This window comes from Microcaecilia unicolor, chromosome 8, assembly GCF_901765095.1.
Source record: "Microcaecilia unicolor chromosome 8, aMicUni1.1, whole genome shotgun sequence".
Classification (NCBI taxonomy): domain Eukaryota; kingdom Metazoa; phylum Chordata; class Amphibia; order Gymnophiona; family Siphonopidae; genus Microcaecilia; species Microcaecilia unicolor.
In genome coordinates this window covers 173686233-173705850 of record NC_044038.1, presented here as the reverse complement: position 1 = coordinate 173705850, position 19618 = coordinate 173686233, and positions in this window count along the sequence as shown.

Sequence of the window (19618 nt, the reverse complement as noted above, 5' to 3'; positions counted from 1 at the left end):
CACTGCGGAAAAGAAATACGCTTATGTATAATCTATAAAGTATGCCTAAATTTTGGCGTGGTTTATAGAATACACCTAGCACCCATCCGCACAACTTAATTTAGTCATAGGCAGTTACGCCAAGTAACCTTGGTGTAAATGCTGACGCCTAAATTAGATGCGGATCGAGTGTATTCTATAACCCGCATAGTTTTTAGAAATGCCCATGTCCCTCCCACACCCATGGTCATGCTCCTTTTTTTTTTTTTCTATACGCCTTAGAATTTACACACAATACTTTACAGATTACGCTTACACAGCTGTGCGTTTGAATTGTAATTAATGTTAATATTTGCTTGTTGGCAATTATTGGTGCTGATTGGCTTGTTAGCTAATAAAGTTGTGCGCGCAAATCCAGAATGTGACCGGATTTGTGCATGCAATGCAAGTCACTCTGTATAGCATCTGGGGGATAATGTTGGCACTAGATTTTGAGCGTCTGCCTCTGAGAGCCTCAGATATTGGGAACCGATTTGGATTTGACTGGGGCAAGCCAGGTGCCTCACCCTCCACTACCCTCTCAGTCAGATCCCCTGTGCTTGCATAGAGCTCTCGAAAGCAAAAGTTGCTGACAGTCCCTGGAAGAAATGTTTTGTTTTATTTTTCAATAGTGTGCCAGGTGCAGGTTGTGAAGATCTCTTAAGTGTATTCCATTGGTCAGTGATTTGCTGAGGGTTGTGTTATGAGTTGACCAGTGTTAAACAGTTACCCTTATTTCATTTTGCTCTGCCTGATATCTCCTGATTCTTTTTTTCCATTCATTTTGTACTGCTTTTCCTTTTATTAAACCTCACATTTATTTTGTTTTGTGGTGTCATTTTTTTGCCTTTGTTATCCATTATTCAAGCACAGAACCTGGTTTTATTAAGTGTTTGCAATAAAGAGAACAAAAAGTCTCTACCTCACTGTAAATGGTTGGGAGCAGGGATTCTCAGTCCAATCTCGGGACACACCCAGCCAGTCAGGTTTTCAGGATACCCACAGTGAAGATACATGAGAGAAATTTGCATGCACTACCTACATTATATGGATGTCTCTAGTGCCTATTCATTGTGGTAATCCTGAAAACCTAACTGACTCGGTGTGTCTCCAGGACAGGGTTCAGAAGCACTGCTGTACTATATTCTCTCTCTCTCTATATATATATCTATCTATCTATCTATATATATATATATATATATATATATATAACCTGTTTGTATCTCTGAAGGACTGGAGTTGGATTACCTGCTAGAGAGGGTTTGGGAATCAAAATCTGACATATATCTAAAATGCTTATGAAACCTAAGTAAACAGTTGAGCTGCTGCTTATTCAGCTATCTCGGAGATTAGTGTTAAAACAGTCTTATCCCAAAACTCTCAGGTGCAGATGGGGGGGGGGAACAATATCACACCAGGAAGCTTCTGTTGTAGTGTGGACCATTTCCATCTGCTCTCAGCAATGATACCCCCCCCCCCCCCCCCCCCCCCCCCCCCGGTTATTTTCAAAATATGTATTTTTACTGCATTAACACTAAATGATAGCAGGTAAACCATCTGGCCCATGTGATTTGCCTAGTGGTTACAGATTTCAGCTGTCGACCATAAGGCATATCCACCTATACGATATTTGTAGGATATTGCTACTTATCCAAGATAAGACTGTCATCTTTACAAGTAGTTGCCTAGTGATATTGCCACATCGTATCACAGTCACTGTTTCAACCACTACAAATGGTAGATCACTCATTGCAGGCTGCTTTTCCTTCCAGTGCCCAAGAAGAGGCGCTTCCTCTTTATTAAGATGTATATTATTCATAGGTTCAACAATCCTATATTTTATTTTTTTACTTGGAACAATGTAAATTAAATTACAAGGGCAAAAAATACGGTAAGTAACTTGACTGGTTTTACAATCGGTATGTTTGTTCAAGTGATATACGTACTTTATGTATTAGGGAGTGATTCATCTAATCACAGCATGACCATAATAAGTACAATGTTTACATTGTATGTGCCCTCTTCACTGGGTACATAAGAGCACTGAAGGCAATGATCGGTAGGATCTAGTTTTAAAAATGTCTCAAGTTCTGTCCTTGTCAGTATGCAAACTTGGGAAAGTTCTCAACTATCTCATGTTTTTGCAAAACATGTCAATATTTTCTAATCCTATACAAAATATTAGACTTGATGTGAATAAGGTAATATAGACTGGAACTCTAGATTCGAGTTGATGAGGTTGCAATAGTAACTCCCTGTTTGCATATTGAACTAGATTCAGTAAGTGGCCCCCAAATTTGAGCGCTGAAAAAAATCCTCATGGAGGTGCTGTTCTGTAAACGGTACGCTGAGCTGCGTGCCGTTTATAGAGTAATGCTTAGAGCCAATTTCCATGCCAAACTTTTTGGGCGTGAAGATTTACACCAACTGAAACCTTGTGTAAATCCTAGCACGTAAGTTAGGCGTGGATCCCCGGTATTCAGTAATACTGCGTGCATCTATAGTGAATATCCCTGACCTGCCCATGCCCCTCCTATGGCTGCGCCCCCTTTTGAGTTGTACGCTATAAGATTTCTGCATGGATCTTTATAGAATGGTGCATAGCAAGATGTGTGCACAAATCCAAATTGTTAGCACCCAATTATTGGCACTAATTGGTTCATTAGCCACTTCAATTGCACTTGTATCCCATAGTGTGCAATTTTGTGGGTGTAAATTTGCGTCCCATTTAGAGAATCTGATGCTCATTTATAAACACATTTAGGGGTCTTTAGTGTACTAGCGTTTGTAGCTCACGATAAAAATCAGCTGGCATTAAACATGATAGGACAAAATGGGCGTCTTGGCGTTTAGCGGCAGCTGATTTTTAGCACAAGCTAAAACCGCTAGTGCACCTTAGTAAGAGACCCTCTTAATTATAACGCTGAGGCAATGTGGAAGTTAAAAAAAAATTGACCTACTGGACTATTGTCACAAAGATTTTTGGATGGAAACTTCTATAATGTAACAGATTATTTTGATCTCTGTCCTTCAATACATAGTATCCTACTCCTACCATGTACAACACAAGGCACCACAATATTTCAAATAGTTACCACTACTATCATTATTGTTAATGAACATATGGCCTTCTGGCCTTTCTGTGGCTCGAGCCAAGACTTCTATCTAGGTTTTCCAAGGGAGATAAATAGCATCAAATATCTTTAAAGTTGATTTAAAACTTTTTTAGAATTGTATTGTGTTGATTCTTTACCACCATTACAGATGAGAGCATTAGTTCTTGAGTACGTCTCTAATTGTGACATCTTCATTTGCATACAGACTTTTTTTTTATCTAGTGATTGCCACTAGGCCCACTCCTTTGTTTTAAAGAAGATACCTTGACCTAGTCTGGAAGCACAACACGAGCTATTCATTATTTTATACAAGTTTTTGCATCTCTCTGTTCTCCATTAGATTTTTTTCCATCTAGACAGTTCTTGCTTCAACATGCACTGCCAAAGAGAACTGCAACATTCTGTCAAGTTGAGCATTATTGCATGCTTACAAAATGTCAAGTAGATAAATTACTTATTTTTTAAATTTATGGGGTAATATTTGAATTGTCGACCTAGTTTACAGGTTTCCTATTCCAGCAAAAAAGTTATTGTGTGACCCTGGCCTGGAAAACCCTAAGTCATAACACTGCATGTACCCACAATAACATTTCGGGCACACCTCACTCACGTCAAGTGCTCAGTGAAAAGGCTGCTTTATAGCATTCGGATAAAGGAGAGGCTTTGATATGATAGGTATAACCACTGGCCTTGGTAGAAGTAATCCATCCTAAATTTTTATCCTAATTTATGCCTCCATTCCCCCCAAAACTGCAGGGTTCTAAATGTTGGCGCAAGGAAAACAGGGTTATTTATAGAGTGCACTAGTCCTTATTAGCACAGCATAGGAATTAAGGGGAAAGTGCTAGTCTACATGAGTTGCAGACATCACATAGCTTTGTCGTGCAACAGCTGCAGCAGCCATTAGCATGGTCTTGATAACTTGCATCTATCATTGGCTTGCAGTAGTTCTTAAGATTGATCCAGTCAAAAAAGATTACAATTTGCAAAGCACAGTGTTTTCCTGAACACTGAGGGTTTTGCCAGTCATCCTCTTCCTTGCTCTTCATTGATGACTTCAAAACCCCTGCTGAGAGATGAGAAGTGGAGTGGAACAGGTAAACGAAACGTGGATCAGTTGTTGTACTCTTTCAAAACGTACAAAGACTAGGGGCCGTATCATGGCATTACTAGAGGAAAACATTTAAAAGAAAGCAGAAAGAATATTTTATCATTCAATTCTGGAATTTGTTGCTGGAGGATGTGGTAAAAGCTGCTAGTGTAGCTAGGTTTAAAAAAAAAAAAAAAAAGGTTTGGACAGGTTCCTGTAGGAAAAGTCCAGAAACTATGATTAAGGTAGTCTAGAGAGAAAGCATCATGGAATGTGGCTATTTTGGGGGATTGTGCTTGGGTACCTGTCACCTTGATTGGCCATAGTTGGAAATAGGATGCTGGGCTTCTTGGACATTTGGCCTGTACAGGCTTATTTTTGAAAGAGAAAGGGTGCCCATCTTTCAACACAAATTGGGAGATGGGCGTCCTCCCAGGGTTGCCCAAATCGGCATAATCGAAAGACGATTTTGGCCACCCTCAATTGCTTTCCGTCACTGGGACAACCAAAGTTCATGGTACATGTCAGAAGCATAGCGAATGCGGGACTGGGGTGTGCTTAACACATGGGCGTCCTTGGCCGATAATGGAAAAAAGAAGGGAATCCCTGACGAGCACTTGGCTGACTTGGTCCATTTTCTCTTGTGACCAATCCTCAAAAAGGTGCCCGAACTGACCAGATGATCACCAGAGGGAATCGGGGATGACCTCCCCTTTCTCTCCCAGTGGTCACTAACCCCCTCCCACCCTAAAAAAAACAACTTTAAAAATATTTTTTGCCAGCCTCAAATGTCATACCCAGCTCCCTGACAGCAGTATGCAGGTCCCTGGAGCAGTTTTACTGAGTGCAGTGCACTTCAGGCAGGTGGACCCAGGCCTGCCCCCCCCCCCTACCTGTTACACTTCTGGTGGTAAATGTGAGCCCTTCAAAACCCACATGTAGGTGCCCCCCTTCACCCCTTAGGGCTATGGTAGTGTTGTACAGTTGTGGGTAGTGAGGTTTTTTTTTTTGGGGGGGGGGGGCTCAGCACCCACAGGGAGCTATGCACCTGGGAGCAATTTATGAAGTCCACTGCAGTGCCCCCTAGGGTGCCCGGTTGGTGTCCTGGCATGTGAGGGGGACCAGTGCACTATGAATGCTGGCTCCTCTCATGACCAAAGGGCTTGGATTTGGTCATTTCTGAGATGGGTGTTCTCGGTTTCCATTATCGCCGAAAACCGGGAACGACCATCTCTAAGGTTGACCTAAATGTTGAGATTTGGGCGTCCCTGACTGTATTATTGAAACGAAAGATGGCCGCCCATCTTGTTTCGATAATACGGGTTTCCACGCCCCTTTGCCGGGACGTCCTGCGAGTACGTCCTCAGGAAAACTTGGGCGCTCCTTTCGATTATGCCCCTTTAGTATGATAGGTGTTCTTATCTCACTGAGATGTAAACATTAACATTACAGTAGTTTACTCTTGAATTTCTTTGTAATCCAGCATTTGGTGAACACATCTCTCCTTTCTGACCAATGGCATATACCTGGATGGATGGCAGGCAGTGTAGTAGGCTTGGGCCCATTCCTTGAAACGAAAAACTAACTGTTGTGCCATCTGTAATCTTAATAATGAAAATATATTGAAGTGCCTCTATAACCTGGACAATCCAGCACTGGTTGTCTTTCTCAGAATTCTTTCACTGTGTTTGTACAGTGTAGGCCCCTCAAAGGCTGCGGTTACCCCCAGTGAGTGCTATAATTTGTTATGGAGCTACCTGAGGGTTGCCACTGCAATGCACAGTATATTAGGGACCTGTACTGTGCTTCACTGTGTGTCCCACTGCATGTCCTTCACAATTGCCACTGTGACCTGGAGGTGTGTGTACAGCTGGTAAGTCTTATGTATTGATGTTGACTGGCTGTTTTGTTCTCTTCAGCTTTTTTAGTCTCCCCAGTGCGTGCTCCTTAACATCAGGACGACATTTTAATTAGAAGATGTATTAAGGCCAAATCATCCCAGGCAGAAGAACTAACTTGTGGCCTTCACCTTATGCTTCCAATACATAAACATTTGCACAGATGAGATTACCTGGGCTGAGAAAATTAAAGCTGCTTTCCACTGTAGAGCTATACGTGTTGAAGCTTTGTTCAGTGACATCTACCACTGTTGCTAAAATACAAATGGGCAAATTTTGGGTTAATGCAGAGCATCGATCACTCAAAACTGATTTCTCTCTGCAGTGATCTATAATGCATTCACTGTGAGCTCTTGCTAGAAAATGTTCTCATCTAAGCAAGCGAAGGCATTAGCAAAAAAAAAAAAAAAATGTGTGAAGGGTTTTAAAATTTTTTTATGTAATTTTTTTTTACTTTTTAATTTGCCTTTTCACCTTGGTGCTATTTGCTGGGTGAATTTTGGTTGGCATTTGGGAGGAGGAGAGGATGAAGTATTTTTCATTCGTCATATCTTAAACATTATTGCTCATAAGTAAGCAATGTAAAGGAGAGTTTACCTTTGCTCTGTCTCCCATTCTCTTTGTTAAATCTTCTAAAACTGTACCTTCACCTCACATATTACATTGTGTATTGGAATTTTTGTTGGAAACCTGATATTTTTAAGTAAGGAAAACCTGAAACTACGTTAAAGGACAACGAAGTTCATTGAGGACTGAGCAGTCTTTAGGCAGTACAGCTGTAGGTTTGACGTACAGCTAGGTATTCAATTGCTTCAATGTCTTCTCCAGTGATGGAAGAGAATTGAATGTGTCCAGCCTGCAGCAGCCTCCACCGGCCTGTGCTGAAGCCCAGTTCCTTAATGCTTACGTTCAGTAGGTAAAGAAGCGGAGCTATTTTCTGTAGTCGTGTTCTTTCTCTATGTATAATCATTAAATGTAAATATGAACCATTACTAAGACTAAGTACTTGTGTATCATAGGAGAACTAAAGAGAAAAAGGGCCTTGCCATGAAAACACTAGAAAGCAGGACCCCAAGGAAGCAGCAACAAAATAATGAACTAATAAATTAAAAAAATGGCCTAACATGGCCATGTTCCAACATACAAATGCCTGCGTATATAAGTAACTCTGAAGACAATAGGGCTCAGGTTTTATAAAAGTACATGAATCTGTATTCCACAAAAATCAGGCAAGACATTGTTTACTGCCTGGACTGCAGTGAAGGAGTGAGAGCAGTGCCTGAGGCCCACAGCAGTGGGAGGGGGGGGGGGGGCATTCTCCCCTAACCACTAATAGCCAGTGATATATGTTGGATGAGGGGCTAGGGACTCCTGACCTTTATTGCCCAAAGGCCCAGATCACTGTCAGTCTTCCACCTGGCTATTGCTAATACAAATCTTGGGGTCATTTTTGTTATCCCATTTTTGAGACACAAAGAGACTTATTTTCAAAGCACTTAAACTTATAAAGTTATGTAGGAACCTAAGTGCTTGAAATGAGCCCCATAATCTGATTTTACGAGGAATCAGCAATAAAGAAAAAAATTCTATTATTTTGAGGGCAGTAAGATTTCTCTGCTTTGCAACATTAGATACAGTTAAACAGTTTTTGAAACAAGGCAACTTGTCTGATTTTTATTTTTTGTGGGACACAGATATGTTTACCTTTTTAAGAAACCTGAGAGCTACTGATGTTTTTTAACATTAGGGGGTCCTTTTACTAAGGTGCGTTGACAGATTTCATGCACGCTAACAAATTATGTGCCATTCAGTCCATAGCATAAATTAGGCAGTGTGGCATTTATCATGTGCCAAATCTATTAACGCACATTAGTTTCTGCTCTCGTACATTTCAAATTATTAACACTAGTATTCTACTACTACTACTTAGCATTTCTATAGCGCTGCCAGGGTTACGCAGCACTGTACAACTTTAAACACAGGGAGGGACAGTCCCTGCTCAAGAGAGCTTACAATCTAACGGTAACAGACTACGTAGTCAGTGTAGGTAACAGGAATGGGGAAGGTGGTTAGGCGCCAAAAGCAAGGGAGAAGAGATGGGCCTTGAGTAAGGACTTGAAAATAGTATTCAAAGGGTTACAACCCTCAGTGCCAGATTTACATCTCCAATTTGCATCTTCCTCATCTTGCCTTCTGTAATTTATGCTCCTCTTAAACAGCCCTATTACAACTTCCATACCCAGCTTGGCGTCACTTGGGATACTGCATTTGATTATGTAGCACCCAGAATCTGGAACACTCTGTTGAATTAAAAACAGAAGTTTCCTATGCTACTTTCAAGAAACTCCTTAAAACATGACTCTCCAACAAGTATTCAATATCTGAACAGTGTCTCGCATTTTTTTTACCTCTCTACTTTCATTTGTTTCTTTTTCCTTTGCTCTCTCTTGAGCTTTTGTCAACTGCCTTAGAAACATAGAAATATGCAGGCAGATAAAGACCCTATGGCCAATCCAGTCTGCTCATCCATGCCATTTATTCTCCCTGTCCCTCCCAGTTGGTGACGCAGTATATCAAGACTTTGTAAATAAATAAGTTAAATGACCCCTATGTACCTGTACATACCCCTGATGCAACCATCTGTATACCAAAACATGGTTGTGCTGGGTCTTTTTTTTTTTTTTTTTTACACTTTGTTTTTCCCGATATTGTAGCATAAAAGAGACAACATGACATTTACACTGTGGTAAATTCAACCCATTACTTGAAATCTACACAATTAGGAGAAAGGGAAATGGAACTTGATATACCACCTTTCTGTGGTATTTTGCAACTACATTCAAAGTGGTTTACACATATACAGGTACTTATTTTGTACCTGGGGCAATGAAGGGTTAAGTGACTTAAACCCAGTCACAAGGAGCTGCAGTGGAAATTGAACCCAGTTCTCCAGGATCAAAGTCCACTGCACTAACCACTAGGCTACTCCTCCACTGTTGAGAAGCTCACCACTGTTCAGTCACATGTACCACATGAATTATACACTAAAAGTTTCCAAGAACTTCGCCATCTATAATGCAGACCCCGATATAGCCCTGCTCACAGGCCCCTGCTTGAACATATAGGTTACTGTTCTTAAACAGGCCTACTGACTGCTAAACCTATGAACAGTACATTTTGAATGGAAGTCATGTTTCTTCAAATTTCCCAAATGCCTCCACTCAAGAGCAACTAGTCTTTCCATCATGTAAAGCTCCCAAACATTTATACCAGCCCTTAAGACAGGGAGGATATAAATTTTTCTGAAGAGTTGTAATAGAAAGGCAGCTCACCACCAAAAACAGATAGTCTAGTAAACCAGACCTATTCAACACCTCAAAGTCTCAGCATATCTCAGCAACAATAATATAATCAACAGTAATCTATGTGACTTCTTTTTACTAAACGGCATTAAGCCCATGAAAACAGGGTATCGCACAAATCCGTTAAAGTATTTTGCAGTATTTCCCTGATTCTGCATACTAAGGGGCCATTTTATGAAGTGGCTGTTACCATACAGCCAGGGCTGCCGAGAGGGGGGGCAGGGAGGACAACATTCCCTGGACCTCTGCCTCCAAGGGGGCCTGGTGCTGGGGTCTCTCTCCTGTTCCCAGGCCGCCGGCACTGCAGTCCCCGGTCTCCACCTGCCTGCCCTCGGCTTCCGTCAGCGACCCCCTTCTGTCTTCCACTGGGCCCCCTGCATTTGGAAAAAGGAGAGTCTCTAGTTGGCAGCGCAGTGTCTCGCGTCTGAGAGCGGCGGATCGTCTCGGGCCTTCCCTGTGTCCCGCCCTTGTCTGATGTAACTTCCTGTTTCCACAAGGGCAAGGCACAGTGAGGGAGGGCCCAAAGGGAGGCGATCTGCCGCTTTCACATGGAGGTGAGGTGCTGCTTGCTGGTGCTGCGCTGCCGATTTGAATGTAGGGGGCCCAGTGGCGGACGGAGGGAGCTGTCGATAGGGCTGGGAGTGGGCGGCTGGAGACTGGGGACTGTGGTGCTGGCGGCCTGGGAGCAGGAGAGGGAGGCGACAGTGGTAGTGATTGGGGGGCGGCCTTGCCCCGGGCCCAACTCAGTCTCTCGGCGGCCCTGCATACAGCCACCTCACTGTGTACCAAATCAGCTGTACTGCAGGGTTCACTGAAGAGTCTGACGGTAGTTTCGGCTTCCAGCATACAGCAATTACAGTGCTAGAAAATACTTTTGTGTTTTCTAGTGCAGAGGATATGCCTGTTGGTAATCAGGCAGTGACGCACTCCTGCTGGAGCCCCTACCGCTTCCCTAGGAAATGGCCATGCGCCAAGACCTTGGCTTCGAGCCCAGCCATTTCCTTCCAGAAAAAAAATAAAAAGCCTTTTACTGGCAGCGGTAAAATGGGGCCTCGCAAACCCATGTGCCAATACCACCACAGGCCCTCTTTTACCGCCGTTTGGTAAAAGGACCCCTAAACCCCGTGTTAATTATTTGGAGGGGAATTTTTTCCTGAGGGGGTGTGGCATGGACAGTGTATGGGTATTTCTGTGTTATCCAGTTAGTGTGTTCTGGAAGATGCAGAGTTAAGGCAAGAGCATTTAGTGCCTCCTAAACAGGAAATGGTAAGTGGTCCCACATGATTAGTTCTGCGCATTAATGGGAATATTAGCGCACAACCTGTTAAAAACAGAAAAGAAATGTCCTAAGAAGTGCCATGTTAAATCTGGACTTGGCATGTGGGGAAATCCAGCATTATCACATGTTAAGTCCCTATGTTCTCTAATAGTAAGAGCCGTGTCTTGAACTAGCTTTCAGAAGGCCTTCACCATAGGGCACCTACCAGTCCACAGGGCCACTACCAATGCTGTTTTCAACTTTGAAAGCACACACAATTTTTTTTCTTTTGCTTTAAAAGCAGATGTATTGAACGTTTTGTAGAAAATGTCTATGCTATTTATTTGTTCTGTCTAATAAATCAGTTGTATGGCATTTTCAAGTTGGCGGGAAATTTAAGACGTAAGGGGCAACTGGTTATTATGAAAGACTTAGGACCTTATGTACTAAGCATTTGTTTTCTATAGACCCAAAAGGAGGGAGAACATTTAATACAAAGGGCTCTTAATTTATGAAAGGATTGGAATGGGCAGATCTGAAGACACCTTTAATAAGTTATGCAACATGGATGATGGTAGTAATTCTTGGAATTCCTCTCTCAACCAGCCTCAGTTGAAACAACGTGTAAGCAGGGGCGTAGCTACTATGGGGCCACGGGGGCCTGGGCCCCCTACATTTGGTCCTGGACCCCCCTGCCACGACTCTCTCAACGCCCCACTTCCCGCCACCAACCATCTCCCACCACGTGCCTTTGCTGGCGTGGGACCCCAACCCCCACCAGCTGAAGTTCTCTCCTTGGCCGCGCGGCGTTGCTTGCTGAATGATCTGATCAAGCTTCTGTGCGTGTGTCTGACGTCCTGCACATTGTACGTGCAGGATGTCAGACGCAAGCACAGAAACAGATTCAAACTTAATCAGATCATTCAGCAACGCCGCACGGTCGAGGACTTTGGCTGGCGGGGTTTGGGGTCCCCCGCCAGCAAAGGTACGTGGTGGGAGATGGTTGGCAGTGGGAAGGGAGGGGCCGAGAGGGTTGTGGCATCAGCAGTGGTGGGGGTGAAAGGCGGCGGGGGAGGGGGGGTGAAAGTTGGCGGTGGCAGTGGCGGCGGGTGGGGAGAGCTAAAATGTGCCCCCTCCCATTGAAGTCTGGCTATGCCCCTGCGTGTAAGTAAGATGTTTATGAGAGCAGTGTACTGATATGGAGGCACATTTGTTGTTACCACTACTGTAGAGGTACCTACCTCAGCAAAGTTTCAAACTTCAGCTTCTGGGGAAAGAAATGTTCAAAGAACTAATTAATGTTGTTACTACATTAGAGGCATAGCCAGACCTCAGTTCGGGAGGGGGCATGAGCCCAAAGTGGAGGAGCACATTTTGCCCCAGCTCCCCGCCACTCAACCGCTGCTGTAACCTCACATGCCTGGGCTAGCAGGGGTCCCTAATCCCTGCTAGCAGAAGCTTTCCTGTGGCGATATTTGCCACTGCACTGCCTGCCCTGCTTTCCCATCCCGGCATGCATACTTGTTTTAGTTGAGGACGGTAGATTGAGACAGGAGACGGCATATCTAGTCCATTATGGAGGCGGAAGCTTGTAGGCAGAGCTTGCCGCCATTTTAGTTCACCCAAAACAATAGCAAATGCTATTGAAAATAATAGCAAAATATTATTAGGCAGTCTTATTTCTTTGTGTGGTCCATTTGTTAAAAGTCTAAAGCCATTCCAGTTGGATAGGCAGTGCCTTAAAAGATGGAGGATAAACAATATATATATATATTTTTTACTTATTTGACAGCTTTTTTTTATTTATTTGAATGCTTCCTATAGCTAGATATATATCATTAAATAAAATTAATATCACTAAAACAGCTTAAAAAATTATTGTAGCTGGTAGAACAGCAGTAATAATCTTTGTAATTTGTGCTCATTTTTCTACACTGTTCTGTAGAATACAGTAATACATGGCCAAATTTCACAAAGGATATCCTGTTTCCTGATAGGATCATCTTAACTGTTGTTGTAATCTGCCTTGGGAAGCCTGGTGTTATAAACATGGAATATATTGTAATTACATTGGAAGTAAAAATAAACTCTCATTGGGACACATCTTCACCTCATCTGTTTTATAGAAGTTTACATTTTAGATACACAAATGGATTATTTTATATTAAGCATGTTTCAGGGACAAGTAGTTTTATCAGTCAAAATAATAAAATTAAATATTTTGTTTCAGGCAGAGCTCTCGTTTAAACATAACTAAAGGGGCTATAAAGCCCCTAATGAAGTCGATTGGGTTTCTTATATTTTGTTCTCGTGCTGACTTACACTGTGCCAAAACTGAACATTCTTATTTCTTCTATCTGGTCGATAATAAAAGGAGTTCATTGTGAACACTATCCACCCTAAAAGTTTGTTTTGTGATTATATATGAAGAATTGTGATATTGAATAAATAAGTGTATGTTTGTGTTCCTAATCACGCATCCAAAGGTTATATAATCCTTTCAAGAAAACCAGTTAATCATTTAACTTACTAGTGGAACATGACCAGAAAGGCATGGTATGGTTGCATTTTCAATATAGTAATACTAGAGCCTAGCTAAGGAACAGGTTATTTTGAGGTAGTCTTCACTGGACCAAATTTGCTTTCCTTGTGCCATCACCATCCAGCTGGATAGGCAGTGCCTTAAACGGTGGAGGATAAAGGATTTTTAAAAAACATTTATATCCCATATTATCCCCAAGCAAACTCTCAGGTTCAATGTGGCTTAAATTTGAAAATACAGCGAGACAGAATAATAGAATTCAGTAACATCATGGGAGCAAGTAGATGGCTGTGTCTGAAACATTTAACAAAGTTGAGATTAGCATGTATACCTCACTGGGCATTTAAAAGTCTGACCTATAATGATGCTGCATGTTTGGAAATCATAGCCATACGTATAGATAATTATTCAAACATTATCACATGCACATAGCTATCCATACACATATTGCAACAGTAAATGTCTACAGCATACATCCAAAACTTGTTTCCTCTTTTCCATCTTCCAAAATTCTAGACAGCAGATGTACAGATCAGTAGGACCCAACACAGTCCATAACAAGTAAAATCAGTTTATATCTAACTGTTCAACTGCCCTTAGGCTTTGCCTTTGGGTTTAAAAATCAATACCATGTGCATGTAAGGTCTGGATAAACTAATTAAAACAATGTTTAAAGCAAATACCCATAATATGTAATACTTGGTAGCAATAATGAAATTGATGGAATATTCATATAGCAGGCAGCCAACAAATTTATTTTCCATGGAACATAATTACTAAGCCACACTATAGGTGTGCTTGTGTTTTTCACACATGCTAAACATATGGGTGTTTCTAGCGTTTAGCGTGCAATAATTTTAGTGCATGCTAAACATACTAGTACACCTTAGTAAACAGGGCCCTAAGTTTGTATGAACTTGGTGGCTAATAGTGTACTAAACCGGACAATGTTGGCATATTTAGACTAACTCTGGACAGAACTTCTATATGAAGAACCTGTTCCCTCATTATTCAATACCTCTCTGTGAAATAGTGGTAATAAAAAAAAGCAAGTGCATTTTTATAATATACCACTGCATTCCACAAAACAAAAGGAGAAAGTTGTCACATACTATATTTTCTTTTGATGTACACATAGGAAAAAAGGAGGTTGTGCTCCAAACTTTCAATCTAATTAATGTTTAAAACAAACCTTTGTACTTATAAATAGTAACTCTGATTGTTGAGCACCTGATTCTCATAACATGTCTATTTTGGTGGCCCTTTACTAGGTGAAAACATTTATGCACAAATACAGGGAGTCCCTATAACCAGACCCTCCACAATGATTATGATTCAGAACTAATTACTCTCTAACCAATGAAACCGATACTTCCTTGTGCATATCCATATGCTGCACAAACTGCCATGGTTGAAAATATAAGTGAACTCAAATAAAAATGCTACCAACAATAAAGAACGCCAATGTGGAAGCAGCAGCTCATAGATTTGTTTGCTTTGTTTTGTGTGTATAGGGATAACGGCTGCACAGGGTATAGGGAAAGGGAGATCTACCTCATTGGTTTCAGCTTTTTTACTTCGGGCCGTCTCCATCTAACCTCCTTGTGCTATATCCTTGTTTGCTGAAAGGATACAATCTTCAAACAACCCTTCCTCCTATACTGTCCTGTTTAATTCTTAGCCTGATGAGACCCTGATTGGGTGTAGCTACTTATCTAAACTACCTTTATATTCTTCCACTCACCATACGCTAAGCAGATTACTAAAACATTTATAGTGCCAATAGACAAAGTCTGTCTAAAATTAAATGCTTCTACAAGACTTGAAGCACGTAGGTAAAAACATTTCTAGATGACAAACATAATTCTCCAAGTACAAAGATGGTGATCTTTTTCGAAGTTTTCTGTGAGTGGTCCACCCTTCCCAGTAGAACAGGAAGAGCTTTTGAGCTTGGGCCCCAACTGTGACTGGAAGATGTCAGATAAACTCCTTCAGTTTCCCCTCATTCTCACTAACTCCTTACACCAGTACTTCTCAACCTAGTCCTTAGGACACACCCAGCCAGTCAGGATTTCATGGTATGCACAGTGAATTAAAGTTTTGTTTGTTTAGTTTCTTATATACCACCTGCAAGCCCCAAAGCGACTGAAGTGGTATATTCAGGTACAGTAGCTATTTCCTTGTCTCTGGAGGGTATACAATCAGAGGGCCCTGTTTAGGAAGCATTTTTTTTTCACAGACAAAAAAAAATATGGGAGAAAACCTTTAGTAAGCAGGCACAAAAGTTCATACCTGAGGCAACGAAGAGTTCAGTGACTTGCCTACAATCACAGGGAGAGCAGTGGAATTTGAACCTGGCTCCTAGACCACTGCTGTAGCCATTTGGCTACTTCTCCACTCTGTGTATATGAGATAGATTAATGTAGGTAGGTAGTACATGTAACATATTCATTGTTTGAAATCTAGTCAAACTTAGACAAATCAAATAAAAATGTATACAATTTAACATTATCTTTAAAATTAAAAATTATTTTTATGTACAGGTGTTCAGAAATTGTCACCACTATAAAGCTGACACATATTGCTGGCGATTACCACATTCAATCACTGCACAAACATTTTTTTATGTAAAGTCCCACATACAAAAATACAAAAATCAATGTATGCAACAAAAAAAACCCACCTAGACATTTTTCTATTTTGTTAAATCTCATCCCATAAGTCATCCAGTGATCATCAGATCATGGCGTCCTTTTACTAAGTGGCGGAGCGTGTTTGGAGCCTGGAGAGGTGTGCCCAGCGCTAATCGGTTAGCGCAGCTACATTGCCACATGCCAACTGATTAGCGTACGGTTAGTGCGTGAGCCCTTTCTGCCTACTAAATAGGGGTCAGTAAGGGCTCATGTGTTAATCTGGAAATTAATAGAAAAAAATGGAAATGGCCATTTTACAGCCACACCAATCGTAGTGCACGGTCCTTTTAGCGCAGCTTAGTAAAAACACCCCCATGTTTATAAGTTTGGTGATCACTAGATTTATGTACATGGGTATCATGGGTTGAGACGTATTATTCTGGGGAAAATTCATGAAGTCGTGTTGGGGCATTAAGTTGCATTATTTGCCCCTTAATGTGCCGTAAAGGTTTCTAATGTTGCTTGAACTAAATTACCACCATGATATTTAAGTCACTGCGAGTTAAGCAGCAATGAGATGTAAAACATGTAAATTCATGTTTTGCAACTCATTACTATGCAAATAATGTACTGCGACTTGCAGTGATACCCAAGTCACGTTAAGGCCAAAAAATGATGGTATTACCCCAACTTTTTGTTATAATTATTTCACTGCTCAGGAGCATCAAGCTATGAAGTGGCAGCCCAATGTTCCCAGGCTGACTGAGCAGGGCCCCCCCTCTGGCTGAAGCCCCACCCACTCCCACTCCTAAAATAGCCTTTGCCCCTTCTAACAGTGATGATCTGGGAGGAGGTCTTCATGCAGGAGGAATGCCCAGTCACTTCTGCCTAATCCAGTGCCAGCTGCAAAATAGTGCCCTTAGCGGTAGTCTTGTAAGCTACCGCTAGGGGTGCCATTTTGCAGCTGGTGCTTGATTGGGCAAGAGCGACTGGGCATTGCTCCTGCCTGATCTGACAGACCTTCACTGTTCTAAAGGCAGCCCTTAGAGAGGGCAAGGGCTACCTTCAGAGTGGGGGTGGGCAGAGCTTGACCTGGTGGGTGGAGGGGAGGCATCAGGCCGCAGCTTTGCGTGGGAGGTGGCTTGCAAGCAGCATTATTCCTTCAAAACGGAATTCAAGAACCTGCGCAAATGAGATCCCATAGGTTGCTGAATCCCACAGGAAATCAAGGTGTGGTTAAAGGCAATCTTTTACCGCCCCTTGATGAATTCCCCCCTTTCATTTTTTAATATAGTTTTTGTGCACACATTGATTTTTTAAATATGGGACTTTCAACATCCATTATGTACTGTGGTAATTGCTCGCAATAGACGTCAGCATCATAGTGGTGACAATTTATGAGCACCTGTAATTTTAAAGATAAAATGTTAAATTCTATACTTTTCTGTATTTGATTTCCCTAAGTCTGACTAGATTTCAATTTTTCTCCATGGTCTTAGGCTAGTTTAGGGGCCTCTTTTTTAATGCATTAAGATATGTGCTTAGCGAGTTTTAATGTGGGGATTTCCCATTCATTAAGCCAGTGTTTCCCAGGTCTGGTCCTGGAGTACCCACTGTGCCAGTCAGGTTTTCAGGATATCCACAGTGAATAAGCGTGAAAAACATTTGCATATAATGGAGGCAGTGATTGCAAATCAAGTTCATGCATATTTATTGTGGATATCCTGAAAACCTGACTGGCAAGGGGTACTCCAGGACTCAAGCAGGAGGAATGCCCAGTCACTTCTGCCTAATCTAGTGCCAGCTGCAAAATGGTGCCCTTAGTGGTAGTCTTGTATTGACTTGGGAAACACTGTGCTAAGCCCATTTTAAATGCAGTCCAAATAGAGGGCTTTTTTCTTTTTGCAAGTCCTGCGCTAAGTTTTCCATTAATAGGTGAGACCAGCTAAAACACTAAGGGTAAAGAGTAAATCTGGGGTAGTTTTCATGCCCATTCCCCGTCACCATCTTATCATGCGCTTAGTGTTCACTGACAACTGTTTGCTAAAAGGGGCCCTTACTGAATTATTTCCCAAAAGCTGTTATGCATATTTAGTGTGGATATCCTGAAAACCTGACTGGCCAAGTGAGTCATGAGGACCCTTGCTCTATATACTTGTGCATTCACCATAAAAAGTGACTAGCACACAAGCTGCATCCTTCCCCTGGTGAATGGCTGAGGAGGAGGGGTACTGAACACTAAGGTATGAGTTAATACATGAACTGAACTCATCCTGGGAGAGACAGAATCTTTTTCTACGACTGTCACCTTATCATGCAATAAGTTTTATGATCACCCTCACAAAAAAACACACCTGTGAAATAGTAGGAAGAGCAGTAATGTGGGCAGTAAAACTGTATGACAGGATGAACAATAACTATCTTTTAAGCAATGGTGCCTGTTCAGTTTGGTTGTGAGAATTTTTTTGTGCCTAGGGCTAGGAAGGATTACAGTACATACAATGTTTCTTTCAGGCTAGTGATCAGGCCCTCATGACAGAGTTTACCCATTACAAAAAGTCTCTAAAGCTTACTAGGAAATAAAAATGCTTGGAATGTTCAATAATGCACACAGATTTTGGTATGAACATCATACACTTTATTTCAGATAACTATAAAAGTCTTAGCTTCTTTTGCAAAGTCACAGTTCAAAATAGAAAAAGTGCTTTTTTTTCCTTCCTTCCCTCCTCTCTCAAATTAAGTAAACCATACATTGCACATACAAAAACATAAAAGACAGCCCAGAAATAGGAAGAGAAAGCTGATCTGGTGGATATCTTACCTCTTGGCAAATGGAAGAGAGGCATTCCCCACTGCTTATCGCTGCTGTCTTTTTTGCACAAGCACCACCCGTGCTGTAAGGGCTCTAGCTAAGCACTAATTTGTGTGTAATAAAGTCTGAGCTTAACAGATGTGCGAGGTTCAGCCTTCACCAGAGTTCGCGGCATTCACATACCTTAGAACGTAGGATTTGCTCAGGTACATCCGTGATTGCGTTCATGGTTGGCTCAAACATGTTTGTTCCTTGGTTTTAGCACCCTGTTTGAGAAGCTTCTTCATACAGGCAGAAGCTTAATTAACTTTTTGAGTGCCACTATGTTTGCAAAGCTAAATCTTAAATGCTATTATTTCTCAATTCTCTGTACTGCATATTTAAATTATATACTCACCAATATATGAACTCCATCAGTTATAAAAATGGCTGTCTGCCACTGCTGGGTGACAGTCCTTAGGGAAAAGTTAAATTGCTTTACATTATTTGTATAAAACAGAAAAACAAAATGGAAGTTAAATGGCAGTAGCAGGCAAAGAGACCACAGTATGTTAAGTGTATATAAAAATAGTTAAAACTTTCATACTACCAAGTCAGCTAAATTATCTAGTTTACAAATAACAAAATGGGTTGTTCCACATCGGAGTCACTGCTGTTTGAATAGCACAGACACCGACTTCACTGCTGGTAAGAGGAATTTGGTCCCACCTAGGAACATCTAATAATCTCCAACCAGACATCGTAATAGTGCTCTTTAACACCTAAAAAATCTGTGCTCCCCTTCAGAAAGGCTTTTGCAACCTACAAACAATGTCAAAAACACTAAACGTTTTGTTAAAAAAAAAAAAAACACACACACACACAGAAAGATGGAAAGTGGCCTGGCCTA